The sequence below is a fragment of the Triturus cristatus genome, chromosome 9 (genome assembly GCF_964204655.1).
Source record: "Triturus cristatus chromosome 9, aTriCri1.1, whole genome shotgun sequence".
NCBI classification, from domain to species: domain Eukaryota; kingdom Metazoa; phylum Chordata; class Amphibia; order Caudata; family Salamandridae; genus Triturus; species Triturus cristatus.
Genome location: NC_140592.1, coordinates 1,000,170,651 through 1,000,184,681, shown reverse-complemented (window position 1 = coordinate 1,000,184,681; position 14,031 = coordinate 1,000,170,651). Strand labels below are relative to the sequence as shown.

The following is a 14,031-nucleotide window of genomic DNA, read 5'->3' as shown; positions in this document are numbered from 1 at the left end:
AAGAGCCCAAGTTTAGTTTGGCAGAAGACTTCTACAATCTTGAAAATGCCCACAGTGGTTAGGGTTAGTCCCGGGACCTTTTATTTAAAGGATGGGCGGAATCTTTCATTCCACCTGCGGAACTGATGGAATTTGGCAACTCCGAGTTACCTTTGGAACATGGAGTTCCTGCCAAATTCCGCCGATCTGCAACATTTTTCTCCGCAAGTGTTCAGAAATGTGAGCGAGATTTGGCGTCCCCTGATGCCATTTTCTAAGGGGGACGGTGACGGATGGTTTCGCGGTCAGCGGGCTCCTTTTCAAGTAGATTTGTTGTTGTTTAAGTAGATTTTTTACTTGAGAAACAGCAAAATCAACTCGAATGGCTGTGCACTTCATGATGCCATTCGTGCTGATTATTCAGCACTACTCGCACTAAATTACAGTGCATGCAGTACAACATGCATACTTCCACCCATTGGTGAGACTCTGTGGAGTTTTTATATATGTCTGTGAATCTATGCGCATTCTGTCCACTCCTACTTTTATTCCATTGACCCAGGAGTCATTTTCACCCACTAGCTTGTGCCAGACATGCATTTTGCGCCTTCAGGCACCAATTTCAGAACACTCCTAGACCTGATGATGATCAGAAGAGGATTGTACCTACTGTGTGATACCTGAGACCCTAAAAGACAGAACCTGCTCACCTTGTTGTAATCAGGACAAAGAGGCAGACTTCAAGCGTCATATGGCTGACCTCCTGTAAAAGCTACATGGAGACAAAAAATAACAAGAAGCCTAGCAATTGCCTAGCTGACCAGTGGAAACTGGGCCTGGACTAGACCCTGCTGTTTGTCGTCTGTCTGTCACTTGTGGATCACTAAGTGCCTCCACTGAGGTCCTGGAATGGGCTTTGGAAGTATATTCCTTTGGTTGTTTGGGACTTAAACAGCTAAAGTCAGAAGGTAAAATCTTTGACCACTTCAAACCTGGTTGTTGTATCCAACCCATGATCCATAGTGGTCAGCCTAAAATTGAGCCTAGGTGCCACACTACTGCGATCATTGACTCTTATGGCCTTTTATGCTCTTGGTCCTATTCTTACTTAAAACTTTCTGAATTCATATCTCTGGTTCCCTTGTTGGATTTTTGTATCCTTTTCTTTATTAATTTACTCTACTTTTCTAATTCAACTTGGGATATTTTTGTTGTGCATTTTGACTCTATTAATGCTTAAACCTGGGCAAAGCACTACGCTACGCTCGCGTAGTTTGCAAAGTTTGCGCTACTTCGCACTACGCGAATTGCACGTAGCACAGTGCAAACACGTGCAGCATAATGCAGCGGTCATTTTTTGCTTGCTCGCAGCCCTCAAGGGCAAGTTGGCGACCGCGAGCAAGCAAAATGACATCCCGGCGAGACTTTTTCCTCGTTCGCGATCAGCAACATCAAGTTGCCGATCGCGAGCGTGGAAAATAAACCTCCCAGCGAGATTCTCAACGCGGGGAGGTCAGGTTTCTCATTGCGAGTGGTCGCGTATGCTCGCGACCGCTCGTGATGAGAAACTACCAGTCCGCGTTGAGAAAGCTGCCGCTCGAGTAAAAATCTGCTCGAGCGGCAGAAAACTACAGCTCGCACTGTGCAAGATGCCGTTTTCAATGATTGCACAGTGCCGGATGCTTGTCCGCACTGTGCAATCATTGAAAACAGCATCTTGCACAGTGCGAACAGGGTACTACGCAGTTCGCGAAGTGCTACGCGTAGCTCGCGTAGTGCAAAGTGCACTTTGCGTAGCTACGCGTAGCGCTACTTCGCGATCTACGCCCAGGATTATTAATGTTTTGGCAGTGCATAAACACTTTACACATTGCTCCAAGTTAAGCGTTTCTGCTCTGTTCCATAGCAACCAAGTGGTTGAACTCAGGTTCATTTGGTGACTTCAAGGGTTCACTCAGACAAGGGTTGTGATTATCCCTTGAGGTGGGTAGTCACTATCCCCAATTAATACTCCAATATCTTACACCCCCTTTTGTGGTATGATTGCAGCTGGTATAGGTGGAGGTCCTTGTGTTTACAGTGTTCAGGACCCACTAGGCGTGAGATGTGATACGAAGTTGTCACCAAAGGCATTTCCATCTACTGGATGTATATATTTGTAATTTAATGCAAAGTATTTAGTAGTAAGTGTGCAATAAAAGTGATTTTCCTTTTCAAAGAAAATGTACTGACTGGACAATTATCTATTGAGTGTTGTTGTTGTGTAGCAGTAAATTGGGATTGCTACCTCACAGACTGTGAGTAGGCCTTGGAATGTTCTGCTTCTCTACCTTGAGAGAGTCAGGTGCTACAATGGGGTACTTGTGTCCCAGTGAAAGTCCAATTTTGGACTTATTATTTGTGCAGGGCTCACATCCTTTGCTACTATTAACCCAGTTTCTTACACCCCCAAAGAGCAATCGTCCCAACTTTGCCTGACTTTGAGGAAGTCCAAATATTTCCCCATCTTTGTGACAGTCTGGGGATTCTGCATCTACCTATGACATTATTCCAGGAACCTTGCTTCAAACTGGGAGTCTGAAAATGTGGTATCAAACGAAAATGTTTCTTGGCTCTACGAAAGATTTCAGCCTCTACTTTCTTGCTTCCAGGTGCTTTTAATAGGCCCTTGACATGGGCAGGGTCCTCTATGTTGCCCTCTAACCTTCAATGAAGCACTTCCTGTGTAAAATAGTTGACAAACTATTAATAATCTGCACTGTTTCTTTGACATGAAGGGTAAAACTGAGGACCTGAAAATTGAGTCAAGCTATTTTTTTCAATTTGGAAATTTACATTTATCCTTTCTTTACGGAAAAACACTAACAGATTCCGCTAATGCATCACTTCGAAGAAATTAAATAATAATACCATAGTAGGCAGGGCATTATGATGCATTTTACAAGTACTTTGAAAATCTCCATTGCAGCATGAAGCACATCTCAAGATGATTGACAGATCATATTGTTTCACACATACATCAGTTTCACCTTCAGTGCCTGATGAAAGCAATTAGACCCAAACTTTTTGATGGATGCAATTATTGATTCCATTCTTGTAAATAGATGTGAAATGTGACAGGCTATTATTTATTTATTACTTTGCCAGGCATGGATGCCTGTCTAATGGTACGGTCTGTAATAATAAGGTGTTCCTGTCCTAATTGATTAAAAGCGCAGCCTTGCCTCGGGACCCTTCAGCTTGACAGGGCTGTAGTAGGAAAGCTACAAAATGAAAGCACCATATGCAGCCGCTGTTTGGCCTCTAGAGTGCAATTAAATCCAAGCCCCACTCTTGTTCCATAGACAATCTACATTCAACCTGTTGCTGAAATAAGCAATAAGTTGGTTAGCACAAATTTACTGATTGATTATTTGTATTTAAATATAAATTATGTTAAGTACATTAAATGTTAGGATTGTTCACCTGTTGGTCAGGTGGGGCCAAGTTATACTGGAAAGCATTGTAATAACCTTCCTGGGGCCGTATTATAGAAGTGCCCCGGGGCCTCAAAGGGTGTTTGTGTCCACTTTGCGCACCCCGGCGCACCTTGGTATTACAAAAGGAGCAGCAGATGCTTGTGCAACCTCTTCTGTAATGCCGATAGCGCTGGTGCATTTAAAGCGCCAGCGCTATTTCCAGCGGGCGTTCCCTCATTTGCATGTGGGCGTGGCCCCATACAAATGAGAGAATCCCTATGCCTCTGCGCTCGAGCTGCATTACAGACGCAGACACAGAGGCAAAGAAGCTCTCAGGAGGTGCACTGACAGTGCATCAGCTAAAAGGTGGCGCACTGTCAGTGTGCCCCCTGATGGCAGCCCTATGGAGGCGGTAAAGGGGGTCCATGGACCCCTTAGGCATCACCGTGCAGGCAGGTGCAGTAACTCACTGCACCATCCTGCTACGGGATCTCCTATCCCCTTTAAAAGTGCAGACGGGTTGCAGCCTGCACTGTGAAAACACGGAGCGGCTTCGAAGCAGCCGCTTAGTTTTTCACAGGAATGTACTGCCCCCAGGGCAGTGCGTGTTCCCGGCTGGCCTGGGGGTAGCACATTCAAAATAATGCAGCTAATTTTCATTGTTTGCAGTGGGCGCACCTTTTGAAAGGTGTGCCCAGTGCAAACAATGAAAATGTGCCGTTTGCATAATATGGGCCCTGGAGTCATGTAGTGCTATATGAAAGACCTTAAGTACACATTTTAAGGAAACAAAGCTTTTGTCAAAGCGAAGACATGGCGAGAAAACAAAAAACCCTGATCATGCTGCCAAGTCTGTAGATTGTTCCAGTCCAGTTTCCTGTCCCCCAGCATTTAAGTAAATTCTGCATGAATTCAATAAATTCACCCCTTCCTGACTGAGAATTGGAAAACAGCCGAAGTGGACTATGTGGGTAAAGCTGACAGTGCAGTAGTGTTGTGATGAAGGAGATTCTTCTAGGACATTCACGTTTACCCACATTGGCCCACCCTCTAGTGCAGCCCAGATCTGGGAAACCCACTCTCCTCTTCACTTCAGAAAGGAGCTGATAACTCATCTCTTCAAGTAAAGCCTCACATGTGACCTTCTGGTACCAGATCCCCCCTTTCCATCCCTTGCTTTTCTCTTCTACTTTAGTCTGCACCCCCATGTCGGGCAATTCCTCTCCATTATAAACCTCAATCTATCTCCATCTTGTATCTCCTCCATCATTTCCTCTACTGCTTCCTCTTGAGACCCTCTTTCTTGAACCCCCTACTCTCATATTATGCTCTATTGCTTTGTAGTTACTTCCATGCTTTACCTCCTCACAGCAAGCTGCATTGAACCATCCTAAAACCAGTCCTCAATGCTGCCACCAGGATGGCCTACCAAACAAGGACATTCAGTCTTTTCTCATCTACTGTGGCCCCTTGTAGGGGCTCCCTAAAGTAGCGAGGAGCATCTATAAGCTAGAAAGCATCATACTTAAATCTGTGTTTTTTCTCTTTTGTTATGTTATGTTATGTTATTCATGATTTATAGAGCGCGCGGCTACTCCAAGGAGTGTCCCGGCGCGACAGAAGACCACCAACAACCAACAAAACGCCCCTAGTCACCGTCATAGAAAAAAGAAACCTAAAGCTGGAAAAGCCACGTCTTCAGGTTTCGTCTAAAAGTCAGAAGGTCCGGACTCTGACGCAGTGAGAGAGGGAGGCCGTTCCAAAGTCGGGAGGCCATAACCACTATAGCCTGCATTGAAACCATTTGTGATACTCGACACCTCCTTTATATCAAGGACAGGTCACTCCTTGAAACATCAGAATTGAGCAAATAAAGACCTGAACATAGCCAATCTTGGGGAGGGCACCAAGGGTGTGAAGATTCATCCCATCAAATATTAAGACAAAGAAAAGATTCTTTTTCAGTGACAGTTTCAATAACCTTTGCTGTAAACACGTTAATGGCTCTCAAACTGGGGCATATTATAAAGCCAGGCGATAAAATTATCGCTGCTTTAGCGGCAGAAAACTGCCGCTAAAACGGCGATAATGGGCTTGATAATATGCTCTCTGGAATTCCAATTGAAGCCCATGTTAGATGTCCTTCACATCTAACATGGGCTTCAATTGGAATTCCATAGAGCATATTATCAAGCCCATTATCGCCGTTTTAGCGGCAGATTTCTGCCGCTAAAGCGGCGATAATTCTATCGCCTGGCTTGATAATATGCCCCCTAGTGTGTTGAACTCACCATATGGGATTATTTCTGTCTTTTTGGATCATATAATGGTTGTATATTTGATGCCACATATTATATTGTCTAATATTGTCACCCGTTGGGTCTTTTCCATGGAATATAATATGACTAATGAATGCATCGAGTCAGCATTAGGCCTGGGCGAAGCACTACGCTACGCTCGCGTAGTTTGCGAAGTTCGCGCTACTTCGCACTACGCGAACTGCACGTAGCACAGTGCGAACACGCGTAGCGTAGTGTTGCGTAGTGATGCGGTCATTTTTTGCTTGCTCGCGGTCCTCAACGTCAAGTTGGCGACAGCGAGCAAGCAAAATGACATCCCGGCGAAACTTTTTCCTTGTTCGCGATCAGCAACTGCAAGTTGGCGATCGCGAGCATGGAAAATAAACCTCCCGGCGAGATTCCCAACGCGAGGAAGTCAGGTTTCTCATTGCGAGTGGTCGCGTATGCTCGCGACCGCTCGCGATGAGAAACTACCAGTTCGCGTTGAGAAAGCTGAAGCTCGAGTAAAAATCTACTCGAGCAGCAGAAAACTACAGCTCGCACTGTGCAAGATGCCATTTTCAATGATTGCACAGTGCCGGTTGCTTGTCCACACTGTGCAATCATTGAAAACAACATCTTGCACAGTGCGAACATGTTACTACGCAGTTCGCGAAGTGCTACGCGTAGCTCGCGTAGTGCGAACTTCACTTTGCGTAGCTTCGCGAAGTGCTACTTCGCGAACTACGCCCACCCTTAGTCAGCATGCAATGCTTTTAGACCCCACCCTGAAGGAGTCAGAGGTGCTGAACCTTCAGAAAGAAAACAATACGGATGACACAGCTTGAGCAACCTGGGGGGGGATGAAGTATTTGAAGATATAAGTGTGGAGTCGAGAGTCATTTTACTCCTTCAACTCGATTGTTGTGAATGTTGTGATCTTTCAGTGGTGGGCCTTTGCTCCCTCCTCGTTGTTGTTGTTCCCTCCATCCTTGGAAACCGAATATCTTATTTACTCAGTGTAGAGGAGTTTAGCTATTACAGCAGCCGCAGTGGGTGGATGAGAGAAACTCCGTGAAATACATCGGCTCCCACGACTTGATCATCGCAGGCTCGACTGTGGGAAGTGGGAATAGAAGTCGTGGCCAATTTTGCTACCTTTCCCACACTAATATCAGATTACTCACATTTCAGAAATGTCTCCTGGGGGTGGGACTGGGTGTGTTGTTCTTTTTTTGTACTCCCACCCCGGTAGTTACACACAGCCTCATAATAGAAACAGTCTGTGAGACTTAAGAGACTCTGTGGCAATAAGTTCTTCTTGAAACTTTGTTTCTCTTCTAGTATTCCAGTAGTTCAGCACTAGGGTGTGGACGGATAAGCCAGGTTTATCATCAAACCCTGGACCGTCTAAGTGGACCCGACTCAGGCCTCCTCGACATCAGTGTAGGAAACAAGGTTCATTATTGTTCATTTATATGTGCGCAAAGCACAAAAGACCATACAATGCACATATGGTTTACATATTATTTTTTTCTGTAATGAGACCTAGGCCACTCATATCTATTTTTCCCATATAAACCTTCCTCCATATTTGTCACTGAATGTAAAACCTTCTTGGAAGCCTTTTTAAAAGACCAAGGATTTAGCAGGTAAGGAGCTTCATTCTCTCTGCTTGAACCTATTTGATATGCGTGAGGAGGCAGTGTAAGAAAATCAGATTGCAAACTCAGTGTTCAGCCTGTCACCTCTAGCAAATGCCAAATACACAACCAAAATGCAAAATAATATCCTTAATTCACTCCCAGTCCCATTTAATTCAGCCCTTCGACAAGACCAACAATATACAGGGTTACATCGCACATAGGGGCAGATTTACCATTCTTTCGTGCAATGCAACAAGGCAAGTTGCCGTACTGCGTTGCATGAAAGGGAGAGGTTGGAAATGCTCCATGTTTACAAAGATATGGAGTATTTCTGCTCTCTCCTTGCACTGTTGCACTGTGTGCTGCCTTTTGTCAATACAGGCACCCTTGCACCACAGTGCAAGGGTGTTTGCGTTACAGGCAGCATTGTTTTTTTGCAGGAAGGTACATCCTCCAAACTACCCAACAGACTACCCTCATGCACACAGAACTGATCTGTCACGGGTAGCACCCAGCAAATTTCCCTCATGCCACACAAAAAAGACACATCAGAGGTAGAACTGAGCACACTACCATCAAACACAGAACTTGCACAGTATGGGCTGTACTGGGAAGAACTTCCACACACACACAGATCAGATACAGCATGGGTAGCACCCAGCAGGCTGCCTTCATGCACACAGAACAGACCTATCACAGATCAGATACAGCAACGGTAGCAGTCAGCAAGCTGCCTTCATACACGCAGAACAGAATTATCATGGGTAACACACAGAAATGGATGTATGACGTTACAACACAAACCATTACAATGCATACTTTTACAACGCATACTTTTACATTGCAGTTTTTACAATGCAAGTTCCATTACAACACAAGCTATTACAATGCAAGCCATTACAAGGCATGCACCATTACAACATCATTTACTATTCTAACACCGCCGGGTGCTTACCTCAGGGAAGGTGCTGGCCAGCGTTGTAATGGCATGTGTTGTTATAGCATGCATTGTTATGGAACTTGCGTTGAATTGCCTGCACTGTAAAGGCATTGCGTTGTAATGCCTGCTTTGTAATGGTTGTATCCCCCAGAAACCGACCCTCATATGCTCAGAATGGACGCATCATGGGTAACACCCAGCAAGCTACCCTCAAAAACACAGAGCATGTATAATATGGACTGTACCGGGGCAACATTTAAGGACACTGCAGAACAGAGACAGCATTTGCAGCACCAGAGCAAACCTACCTTCAAACACCCAAAAAGGCACAGCATGGGCAGGACCTGAGCACAATTCAGTCAAACACTCAGAATAGGCACAGCATGGGTAGGACCTGAGCACAATTCAGTCAAACACACAAAAAGGCTCAGCATGGGCAGGACCTGAGCACAATTCAGTCAAACACTCAGAATAGGCACAGCATGGGTAGGACCTGAGCGCAATTCAGTCAAACACACAAAAAGGCTCAGCATGGGAAGGACCTGAGCACAATTCAGTCAAACACTCAGAATAGGCACAGCATGGGTAGGACCTGAGCGCAATTCAGTCAAACACACAAAAAGGCTCAGCATGGGAAGGACCTGAGCACAATTCAGTCAAATACTCAAAATAGGCACAGCATGGGTAGGACCTGAGCACAGTTCAGTCAAACACACAAAAAGGCTCAGCATGGGCAGGACCTGAGCACAATTCAGTCAAACACTCAGAATAGGCACAGCATGGGTAGGGCCAGAGTAAAAATAAACTAGACACACAGAATGGGCACTGCCTGGGTAGCTCCAGAGTAAATTTCAGACCTATAGAACATGCAAAGGGCAGACTTTGTACACTACAAGCAGCAGCGGTGCAACCTTCCCTCACACTCAGTAACACAATGAATGATACGAGCAACGTTAACGTCAGCTTCCTTTCCAATTCAGGACAGGAACAAAACATTCAGGTGTGGCTCAAGCTTCCCTTGCACAGTGAGGAGTTACAGCAGAGATAGAACAAGTGCAAGCTTCCCTCATATACTGTACAGGGCGGGCAGTCATCAGGAGGTTACATTTTCTTCAGAAAATGGCAATTGGGTAACACATGTATACAGAAAAGGTGTACTTATTTGTAGTTGTGATGACATCTTGTAACTATGCATCTGTCTGTCATCTGCAAATGGTAGATGGTGAAATCCTGTGCAGTGGGACCCAATATCCCACTAAATACAGCTGAATGATTGGGTCTAAAGCTCGGAACGTTCTCCTCCCTTGATGTCCATCTGTGCTGCTCAACTATCGCCCTGCACTTCTGTCATCCATGTCTACAGCATATACCTAGGTCTGTGTGAAGGCGCAAAGGAGACAACCTCACAACTAGGCGGCATTTTCATAAACCATGCCAATTTCACGATCCACAAATCTGCTGCAGTTTAAAAAAATCATAAATGAGGGTGATAGAGGCTCCTATTCTGCAGCGGAACTTTTCCAATTACCATGATTGGTTGGGAGCTACACCTGCTCATCCTTTTCTTGGCAGTGCTGCTGCACTCTGCCTCTTGGCCCATGGTGATGGAATACCCAGTGAGGGAATCCAGCTTCCGGGTAAGGAAATCATACAGCCAATCAGATCCTCTTATGCTTCCCAGTTGTTTCTTAAGTGAGTGTGGGGGGGGGGTGTTAAAAATTGGTGCAGTCTGATGCAGTGTTGATCAGGACATACAAATGTAAGGATAGGCAAAGTGTAACTATCCTTTCTTTGGGTGAATTTAGTCAAATTTGCCCTTCTGTGTGAAGTACGAGGCAGAGGTGGGCAAACCAGAAACTTATGGGAAAAGCTCAGCTAGAGCCGAACCAGAGGCCTGGCTTTGCTTTAGGACCAAAGCATGAGCCAGAATAAGCATTGCCATATTGTGACAGGGTCGGCAGGGCAGAATGGGAGGGGAGACATAGGTGGACTGACCCATTCCATGACATAAGTATGTTGAGACCCTTGTGGGCCAGTAGTACTGATAGTCGCAGTTAATCACATGTAACACTACTGACTATTCCCCAGCCCTATCTGCTTTCCCCACCAGGCTGTTACAATCTCACTCCTCTGTCACATGGCGTGACTTTCCTTCCCCTGCACTTTCTCTCCTTTATTTTTTCTTTATACTCCCCATGCCAAATTTCCTCTCCTTTCTCACTCATATGTCCCTCACAAGCAGTCAGTCACACCCCTGTGTGCAGTGCCTCTTCCTAACCACTGTCATTCTTCTGCTCTGCCTCTCTACCTCGTTCAGCTCTGTCTCTTCCTCGCCCCTCGCCCCTTCCTCTCTGACTCATGCCGTGCACGGGAGAAGTTGGTCACTCAGTCACAGATCATCTCAGCTCTTTTTTGGCTCAATGGGCCTAAAGGGACTCAGGCTGAGTCAGGCTCAGTTATTTGGCTCGAGCAATTCGAATTATAGCATGCCTTCATTATTAAAAAATGAGGCCACCCTCGCTTTAACCACCCTTATATTTACTGCAATTAAAGTCCCCTTTTGCCCTCTGCCCAGAGTGGTGACTCTGACGCTGCACAGCCACACACAGTAAAACAAATGCAACAGCAATTGATGCCTCTCTGACGTCACATGTCCTTACCCTGTCACATCAGGGTCTGTTATGGAAAAGAAAATCTTGGTATTTTTTCAATGCTATATTATGTTATGTTGTGTCAATTTGTATAGCACACTAATCACCAAGAGGGTATCCAGGCACTTGGGAAGGTGTGTAGATGTGTGCTCCCCAAGGTGCTTAAACCAAGAGCCAGGCTTTCAGCTTCTTGCGGTGAGGAGGAGGCTCTGGTGTGTTGATGGAGGTCGTTCCATGTCTTGGGTGCAATGTAGGAGGAAAAGAGACCTCCTGTTTTGCTTTTGTGGATGCAGGACATGTGTGTGAGTGAGAGCATAGGTGTCTGCTGGGTTTGTGAAAGGGTATGCGGCTGTTCGGGGATTCTGGTTCTTTGTTGTGTAGGGCTTTGTATGTGTGCGTGAGAAGTTTGAATTGGCTGCGCTTGTGAATGGGGAGCAAGTAAAGCTTCCTGAGGTGTGGTGTGATGTGGGTGTGGCCTGGAAGATCAAGTATCAGTCTTGTCACGGTGTTCTGTATGGTCTGGACTCTTAATCATGGTTAAATGCAAGCAATGGAATATGTTCAACACAGTTTGCAAAAGTATGTGGTAAAAACGAAAGTTTAATCTTTTGGTCAATCATTTCTTCAAGTGGATCCCAAAGAAATACCAGGACGGTTCTTGACAATTGTTTTTTTACTGTGAGCATGAATCTTTAATCGTCATCCTCTCCATGTGATACTAGTTACATGGAAGTGTATAGACTCACCAAAAACGTGCTTTAGATAATATTGAAATATTGGCAATTGAAGAAATACGATATTAGTTTGTAGTAAATAGCTCTGGGCAAAAGGAGGTGAAAATTGATATTTTTTAACTTATGGAAATTTGCTGAATGTTCACCAATTTTGTAGGCTTCCAAAGGTGAAAATTCTCAATTTTTCCCATTTTGAAGATTAAAAATACCACAACATAGCTCGAGGTTGTTAGCTTAAATCTAAGAATATTTTCAAAATGTCTGGTATTGTTTGGGATTTTCCCACAATAAATCCATAATATTCTTCCCACAATCTGAAATCGTCAGGAGGCTGAGCGCAAGAGCATCGAAAACAATAGCTGTGTTTACAGAGTGTGACATTCGTAAGGGCTCCTTGCAATGAAAGCTCTTCAGCCCCCAGGCTCTGTAAAATGGCGGACGAAGCCTGCAGCCGCCTGTGCTTATTGTGAGGTGAGGATGTGCCGCAGGGATCACTCCCTGGAGGCAGAGGCAGGCTAGCTCAGGTTGAACATTCAATTTACTGATAAGAAAAACACACCATCAGCGAGCCTGAGCCAGTTCAAATTGGGTCCATGAAGCATTTTCCCTTGACTCTAATCTATGCCATGGCAGTAAAACACAGAGCTGCTGTCTGAAAAGGCGCCCACATATAATGCTGTAACCCTGCCAGGCCAGCGTGCTCTGATTAACATTAACGACGCCTGCGTCCCCCCTTAATGCTGAAATAAGTGTTTCACTGAGGGGCTGATTACAGAATGAGATGACTGCCCTGTCCCTCTGCTTGATGTCCGCCTGCCACGGTCCAGCTGTTCTCTGCAGATGGAGCTTTGAAGGCGGCACCCCAGGCCACGAGAGTCGGCTGGGGAGTGAGGGTAGCGGGGACAGATGGGGGGGGAACCAGGCGGCGCGGAGTGTAAATTTAACCGTGATCATCTGGCAACGGGGAGCGATGGAATGACCGCTGGGCAGGTGGGGCTCAGGTGTGGAGGCAGCGAGAGCTGAGGTTGCCACTTGTCAAGATAGCTTGATGGAAATTCCACCAACACCTGGATATCTTCAACACACACAACATTCTGTTCTATGAATCTTTCTTTGATTTTTTGGGACTCTGCAGAGAAAACTCTGGAAAGTGTATCAAGGGTCAGGACTGCTCTTCAGAATCTACTGCAACTAAATACTGATTGAGAGAGACAGAAGTGTTGAGAAAACGAGCATAGTGTTGAATTTAAGGGGTCTTACACCAGCAACCTCCACACACCCTCTTCTTCTCTCTAGGAGGAGATCTACTTGAGGTTTGTAAACATGTGCTGTCTGCTCTATTCTAAACCTCCAGTGCACATCTCTTTTTTTTAGAGAACAATGGCCATAGGAGACTTTTTGCAACTCATAACCCACAGAGTTTGAACAATAAAGTACTTCCCATATCTTGAAACATTTACGTGCTGAGTTTTCTGGAAGCAGCTCTTCAAAGTCCAGCAGCCTCTTATTTTCATATCTTTATTGTCCCTTCAGTAATTTCTTTAGGTGTCTTTATTGCTCTCTTCGGTCTCTATTTCCTGTGTCTTCATTGCACCCTTCATTCTCATCTTTTGGTGTCTTCATTGCCTGTCTCATGTTATGTCTTCATTGTCCATCTTCAATCTCTTCTTTCGTTTTCTTCATTAAGCCTTCAATCTCTTTTGTTGTTGTCTTCATTGAACCTTCAATCTCCTCCATTAGTGTCTTCATTGAGCCTTCAATCTCTTCTTTTAATGTCTTCATTGAGCCTTCAATCTCTTCTATTGGTGTCTTCTTCATTGGGTCTTCAATCTCTTCTTTTGGTGTCTTCATTAAGCCTTCAACCTCTTCTTTTGGTGTTTTCATTAAGCCTTCAACCTCTTCTTTTGGTGTCTTCATTAAGCCTTCAATCTTTTCTTTTGGTGTCTTCATTGAGCCTTCAATCTCTTCTATTTGTATCTTCTTCATTGAGCCTCAATCTCACCTTTGGGTGTCTTCATTAAGCCTTCAACCTCTTCGTTTGGTGTCTTCATTAAGCCTTCAATCTCTTATTTTGATGTCTTCATTGAGCCTTCAATCTCTTCTATTGGTGTCTTCTTCATTGGGTCTTCAATCTCTTCTTTTGGTGTCTTCATTAAGCCTTCAACCTCTTCTTTTGGTGTTTTCATTAAGCCTTCAACCTCTTCTTTTGGTGTCTTCATTAAGCCTTCAATCTTTTCTTTTGGTGTCTTCATTGAGCCTTCAATCTCTTCTATTTGTGTCTTCTTCATTGAGCCTTCAATCTCGCCTTTGGGTGTCTTCATTAGGCCTTCAACCTCTTCTTTTG

The 14,031-nt window shown here is 44.9% G+C and overlaps 1 protein-coding gene across 19 annotated transcripts in view; it reads left to right on the top strand.

Annotated features, from left to right (window-relative positions):
- NRXN3 (neurexin 3) overlaps window positions 1-14,031 on the top strand; it is a 2,213,138-nt gene that overhangs the window by 1,506,453 nt on the left and 692,654 nt on the right. The gene's annotated exons all lie outside the window — the stretch shown is intronic.